At 35.5% G+C, this 7,234-nt stretch overlaps 1 non-coding gene across 1 annotated transcript; it reads right to left on the bottom strand.

Moving 5' to 3' along the window:
- Positions 1–1,529: 1,529 nt before the first annotated feature.
- Positions 1,530–1,670, bottom strand: LOC116899842. The gene has a single exon (XR_004387839.1). It is a non-coding gene; the product is annotated as a small nucleolar RNA SNORA48 (small nucleolar RNA).
- Positions 1,671–7,234: the final 5,564 nt, after the last annotated feature.

The following is a 7,234-nucleotide window of genomic DNA, read 5'->3' as shown; positions in this document are numbered from 1 at the left end:
CTTAATGATGCTGCATCTGTGGTAGTAAGAAACATTGTCTATAGATTTATTTTGTTCTAATACCTTTAGCTATGCTGCTATAGTGATACTGGACTTCCAAAGTTAGGAATATATATGTATATATATAGAGATAGATAGATAGATAGATAGATAGATAGATAGATAGATAGATAGATAGATAGATGTAGATAGACCGACACATCCTATAAATATGTGTATTTCTCTTTGGTACCTTTTTTGGGAGAGAAAATTGTTCAAGGACTTGGTCCATGTTATGTAAATTCTTAAATCCCTGAATATAGTGATTCTCATTGTCCTTTGTTGTCCATTTAAAGTGTCTATTGTCTGTAGTGATAGTTTATCTTTTATGTCTACTTTTAGTAATTTGTCATTTATCTCTAATTATACTTTGATTTTATTATCTCCATTTATCTCCTATATTTTCTTCATTGATGCTTATTTTAACTATTTTTGTATGTTTTCTCACATTCATGTTGGTTTTAACTTTTGCGTTGTTTTTCTAGCTTCCTAAAGTAGAAATTATGTTATTGGGTATAAAATCTTTTCTAACATGTACATTAATATAATACACTACTCTTGAAACTCACAAATTTGTAATTTTCACAAATTTTGATAAGCTGTATTTTTATTCAGTTTAAAATATCTTAAATTTGCTTTGAGATTTCTTCTTTCACTTGTCTTACGTAGAAGCATATCATTTAATATTAAAGTATGTGAGGGCTTTATTATTTTTATTGCTATCGATTTCTAGTTAAATTCCACTGAGTTCTGTTTGTAGCTAGTCTACTGTAGGCTATTCCACTGAGTGGTATTGAAGACTGTACATGGTTTATTAGATTTTATTCAGTAAAGCATAGGTTTTTATTGATTGTAAATGTCTGGGTTTTTGTTATTGTTGTTGTATTGGGGTGGTAGTTGCTTCTTTATATCATTGTTGGTTGTTATTGGTGGTGGTGGTTCTTGCCAGTCAGCATTTCTCTGTAGTTCTGGGAGTCCTTGAGTTCACTCTGGAGATTAGGCTGGTCTCTCATGGGATCCACCTGCCTCTTCTCTCAAGAGTGTTGGGATTAAATGTATGTGCCACTGCTACCCAGCTGTGCCTTTTGTCTTTTTTGTAACTTTTTATTGATTCTTTGATGAGTTTCCTATCATTCACCCCAGTACCACTCATCAGTTACCATATTGCTGCATAATCACAGACTCAGACATGGTATTCAATGGCAGCTCAGGCTGGGACCTCACTATGGCCCCACGTGCCTGAACTAGCCACATACAATAGGCTACTTCTCATCACCCTCAAGTTTCTAGTTTCAGTTCTCTTCATAATGCTCAAGATGTAACACTTTTCTTTCATTCCAATCTGTCTACTACATAGTCACATATTGTGGAGGCTCCTGGAGTCAAGCACTGTAGGACAGGTCTGTTGGTGCCATGGTAGTCTACCTCTCTTTCTGTATTCCTCTTCCCCTTCCCATTCTGGGCTGCCTGGTTTTGATTTGATCTGATTTTTATGAGTCATAAGTATAAAACAGCTTTGACCACCAAGTCAGGCATCAATCTAGATTTATAAAAAACTGCTGACTGTTTTGACCCTGACTGATACAAGAACGGCACCACCAAAGAGGTGTCTCTTTGCCCATGGAGGGTGATGGTTGATTTAAGAAACACAATCTTACTATATGTAGTTTTGTGTAAACTATTGATCTGGTAGTTATTGAAAATTTCCAACTACATAATGTCGTAGGTACTTTTCTATTGCTATGATCAAACCCTATGACAAAGAATATTTATAAAATAATGCATTCAAATTTAGATTCGTGGTTTCAGGAATTTAGTTCATGAACATCATGGTAGAAAGAGAGGTGGTAGGTAGACAGGCACGAAACTGGAACAGTATATCAGAGTTGACATTTTACCCAAAAGCACATTTTACACACACACACACACACACACACACACACACACACACACACACACACACAGAGAGAGAGAGAGAGAGAGAGAGAGACAGAGACAGAGACAGAGAGACAGAGAGAGACAGAGACAGAGACACACAGAGACAGAGACACACAGAGATAGAAACACAGAGAGAGAGAAAAAGACAGAGAGACAGATGCAGAGAAAGACAGAGAGACATAAAGAGACAGAGACAGAGAAAGAGAGACAGAGACAGATAGTTACAAAGAAACAGAGACAGAGATGAGAGAGGCACATAGAGATATATACATATGATTATTTAGTCAGAGAAGAGCCTAGCTATATGTCTAAGTTATGTCAGTCTTCTCCCAACAAAAGGAAAAGGAGATCACTTATATGCAATGCCAACTGCAGCAAAAAAAATAACAGGAACTAATAATCATCTGTTTCTAGTATCTGTCAATATCAACAGACTTGATTCCCCAATTAAAAAAAAAAGAAGGTAGCAGACTGGATACAAAAGCAGACTCCAGCACTTTGCTATATACAAGAAACACACTTTAATGACAGAGAGGAAAAAAGCCTGGAAAAAAGATCTTCCATGCAAACAGTAACAGGAAACAGGCTGAAGTTGCTATCCGAATATCCAATAAAGTAAAGTTTCAACCAAAAGTTATCAAGCAAGATGGAGAAGGACACTTCATATTCAGCAAACAAAAAATGCAAAAGAACACACATTAAAAAATAAAAATAAAAACCTTACTAAAGCTCAAACACACATTGAACCCCACACAATAATAGTAGGAGAATTCAAAAACTTACTCTCACCAATAGACAAGTCACTGAAACATAAACCAAACAGGGACATAGTCAAACTAGTAGAGGTTATGGATAAAATATATTTAACAGATATATACAGAACATTTCACCCTAAAACAAAAGAATATACTTTCTTCTCAGCACCTCATGGTACCTATTCCAAATTGACCATATCATTGGTCACAAAACAAACCTCAACAGATATAAGAAGGTTGGAATATTGTCATGCATCCTATCAGAATACTATGGACTAAAGCTAGACTTCAATAACAATGAAAACAATAGAAAACCCACTTAACCTTGGAAACTGAGCCACTCTCAATGATAACTTTGTCAGGGACAGAATTAAAGACATTTTAAAATTTGATGAAAATGAAGGTATAACATACCAAAATGTCTGGGATACAATGAAAGCAGTTCTAAGAGGAAAATTCATAGCACTATGTACCCTCCTGAAGGAACTGGAGAAATTATACACTAAGAATTTAACTGCACACATGAAAGCCCTAGAACAAAAAGAAGCAAACACATCTAAAAGGATTATAAGGCAGGAAATAGTCAAATTCGGGATGGAAATCAACCAAATAAAAACAAAAGCTTGTTCTTTGAGAAAATCAATAAGAGAGATAAACCCCTTGCAAAGCTATCTAAAAGACACCAAAGTATCCAAATTAACAAAATTAAAAATGAAAAGGGAGGCATATTAACAGAAAATCAGGAAATTAAAAAAATCATCATATCCTATTATAAAAGTCTATACTTATCAAATCTGGAAATTCTAGATAAAAATGGATGATTTTCTAGACAGATATCACATACCAATTAAGAGCAGGTAAACTATATAAACAGGCCTATATATTCTAATGAAATAGAAGAAGTCAATAAAATCTTCCTACCAAATAAAGTCCAAAGTCAGATGGGTGTAGTACAGAATTCTACCAAACCTTCAGGGAAGAGGTAATAACAACACACCTCACACTATTCTGTAAAATATAAACAGAAGAAATACTACCCAATCCATTCTACAATGCAACAATTACTCTGGTACCTAAATCACACAGAGAGACCCATCAAGGAAAGAGTACTTCAAACCAATTTTGCTTATAAATATTGATGCAAAAATACTCAACAAAATTCTAGCAAACCAAATCCAAGAACACATCAAAATGATCTTTCACCATGATCAAGTAGGCTTTATTCCAGGGATACAATGTTGGTTCGATATATAAAAATCCATTACTCTAATCCACTATATAAACAAACTTAAAAAATCACATGAGCATCTTATTAGATGGAGAAATATCAGTTGACAAAATACAACACTCCTTTATGTTAAAAGCTATTGGAAAGATCCAGAACTCAGGCCTATACCTAAACATAATGAAAGCAATATCCAGCAAACCAATAGTCAATATCAAATTAAATGGAGAAATACTTGAAACAATCCCACTAAAATCAGGATCAAGAAAAGTAAGCCTAGTCTTTTCATATCTATTCAATATGGTACATGAAGTACTGTCCAGAGCAATGAGAAAACAAAAGGAGAACAAGTGGATACACATTGGTAAAGGAGAAATCATTTCATGTGATAATATACATAAGTGACACCAAAAATTCTACCAGAGAACTTCTACAGCTGAAAAACAACTTCTGCAAAGTGGCTGGATATAAAATTCACTTGAAGAAACCAGTATCATTTTTTTATACAAGTGATAAGTGGGATGAGAAATGAAAATAGGGGAACAACACCCTTCATAATAGTCATAATATAAAATACTTTGGGGTAACTCTAACCAAACAAGTAAAAGATCTATATGGAAAGAACTCCATGTCTCTCAGGAAAGAAACTGAAGAAGTCCTCAGCAAATGGAGAGTTTTCCAATGCTCTTGGATTTGTTGAATTAATAGAGTAAACATGGACATCCTACCATATGGAATCTAAAGATTCAATGCAATCCCCATGAAAATCTCAACACGATTCTTCAAAGACATGGAAAAAACAATTATGAATTTCACATGGAAAAACAAAACACCCAGGATAGCAAAAAAAATTCTAACTATGAAAGAACTTCTGGGGGAAATTGCCATCTCTGACCTCAATGTATACTACAAAGCAACACTGAAAAACATGTAATGAAATTAGTACGAAGACAGACAGATGGATCAATGGAATAGAACTGAAGACCCAGAAATATAGCTGCACTTTTGGACACCTGAGGTTTAACATAGAAGCCAAAGATATTCAATAGAAAAAAGAAAGTATCTTCAATAAATGGTGCTGACCTAACTGGTAGTTGGTATGCAGAAAAATGAAAATAGATCCATATTTTTCACCTTGCACAAAGATGAAGTCCAAGTGGACCAAGGACCTCAAAATAAAACCAGATACACTGAATCTAGTAGAAGAGAAAGTGGGAAAGAGCCTTAGATTCATGAGCATAGGCCAAAATTTCCAAAGCAGAACTCCAATGGCTCAGGCTCTAAGATCAATAATTCATAAATGGGAACTCATGAAACAGGAAAGTTTCTGTAAGGTAAAGGATATAATCAATAGGACAAATTGGAAATCTACAGATTGGGAAAAAATCTTCACTAACCCCATATGCAATAGAGGGCTAATATCCAAAATATAAAAAGAACTTAAGAAGCTATCCTTCAAAAAAAATCCAAACAACATAATCAAAAAAAGGCATATAGAACTAAACAAAGAATTCACAATAGAGGAATCTCAAATGTCCAAGAATCACTTAACTGTTCAAAGTCTGCAGTGATCAGGAAAATACAAATCAAAACAACCTTGAGATTCTACTTTACACCAATTAGAATGGCTAAGATCAAAAACTCAGGTGACGGCACACATTGTGAGAATGTGGAGAAAGAGCAACACTTCTCTATTTTAGGTGGGGTTGAAAACTGTTAAAACCACTCTGAAAATCAATCTGGAAGTTACTTTGAAAAGTGGAAATAAATCTACCTGAAGAACCAGCTATACCAATTCTGGGCATATACCCAAAAGATGCCCCAACATATAACAAGGAAACATGCTCCACTATGCTCATAATGGCCTTATTTGTGATGTCTAGCAGCTGGAAATCATCCAGATGTCCCACAATGGAAGAATGGATACAGAAAATACTATTCAGCTATTAAGAACAAGGATACCATAAGTTTGGCAGATAAATGGATGAAACTAGAAAATATCATCCTGAGCAAGGTAACTCAGACCCAAAAGGACATGCATGGTATGTACTCACTAATGAATAGATATTAGCCAAAAACTGTACAGAATACTCAAGACACAATCCACAGAACTCAAGAGGGATAACAAATGAAAGGTCCCAAGTATGGATGCTTCAATCCCACTTGGGAAGGAGAAGAAAACAGAGGGCAGAGGGAGGAAAGGAATGTGTTAGGAGAGGGGAGAGGGGGAGGGGAAAAGTAGAACATGATTAGGAATCAGGAGTGAAGCCCCAAGGGAGAGAATGAATGGAAATATACAACCTTAGGATGTAGGAAGCACGGTGATCGTCTAAAATGTACCAGAGACTTGGGAGATGAGAGACTCTTAAGACTCACAGGGTGGGACCTTTTGATGAAGTGCCCAACAGTGGAAGTAAATTAATTTGAAGGGATAAGGGACTGAAGGGGGAAAAGAAGAGACGGAATTTACATGAAGGGGGAGCAAAGAGAGCAGACTTAAAGGCCCACCAACATATAAGAATCTTGTAAAGTGTCCACAGTGGCTACTTCCCCAATTGTATCTTGGTTGGCAGAGATGAAATATAGATTTTAAATGATGTTAACTCAGGAATACCAGAGGGGAGTGTATGCTAGCTGAGGGGAGATTTAGAAGTGCTAAATCTTTTGAGCTAGTCAAGGCATATCAAAATTAATTGTGTGTGTGTGTGTGTGTGTGTGTGTGTGTGTGTGCATGCGTGCATGCGTGTGTCTTTCATTCATGATTCCAGACCTCTTGGGCAGTTGCAGAACAAAAGTCTTCACCCCATTGGGATCCTAAAGCAGATTAACTAATTCACCACGACAACAGATCTAACAGGAAGATATTGCTTATATTAATCATAGTTCTCTAGAGTCCCAGAACTTATGGAAAGAATATGACTCTCCTTTCCTGAGAATAAGTTTTGGCAACCTCTAAGCCAACCTCTACTGACAAAACTGTTTCAAGAAAGCCATATCCTCTAATACTTAAAAAACCATACCTTCTAATACTTCTCATACGATTCCACCAACTGGGAGCCAAGGAATTAAATATATGATCTTTGATAGCCATTCTCATTCACAGTACTATACAGAACTTGGGGTAATTCTTTGGTGTGTAAACATTTAAAAGTGATATCAGATGGCTCAAATATGAAATCAGTTAAAATAAATAAAAAATTACATTTAGTGTTTAGCTAAATTATGAATCTAAAGATTAGCCTTTACTCCTTAAGATGAAAGTTTGCCAATTTTGAAT

Source organism: Rattus rattus, chromosome 4 (assembly GCF_011064425.1).
Source record: "Rattus rattus isolate New Zealand chromosome 4, Rrattus_CSIRO_v1, whole genome shotgun sequence".
NCBI classification, from domain to species: Eukaryota; Metazoa; Chordata; class Mammalia; order Rodentia; family Muridae; genus Rattus; species Rattus rattus.
Note: the sequence above shows the minus strand (reverse complement) of the source record. Positions and strands in the feature narration are given on the sequence as shown.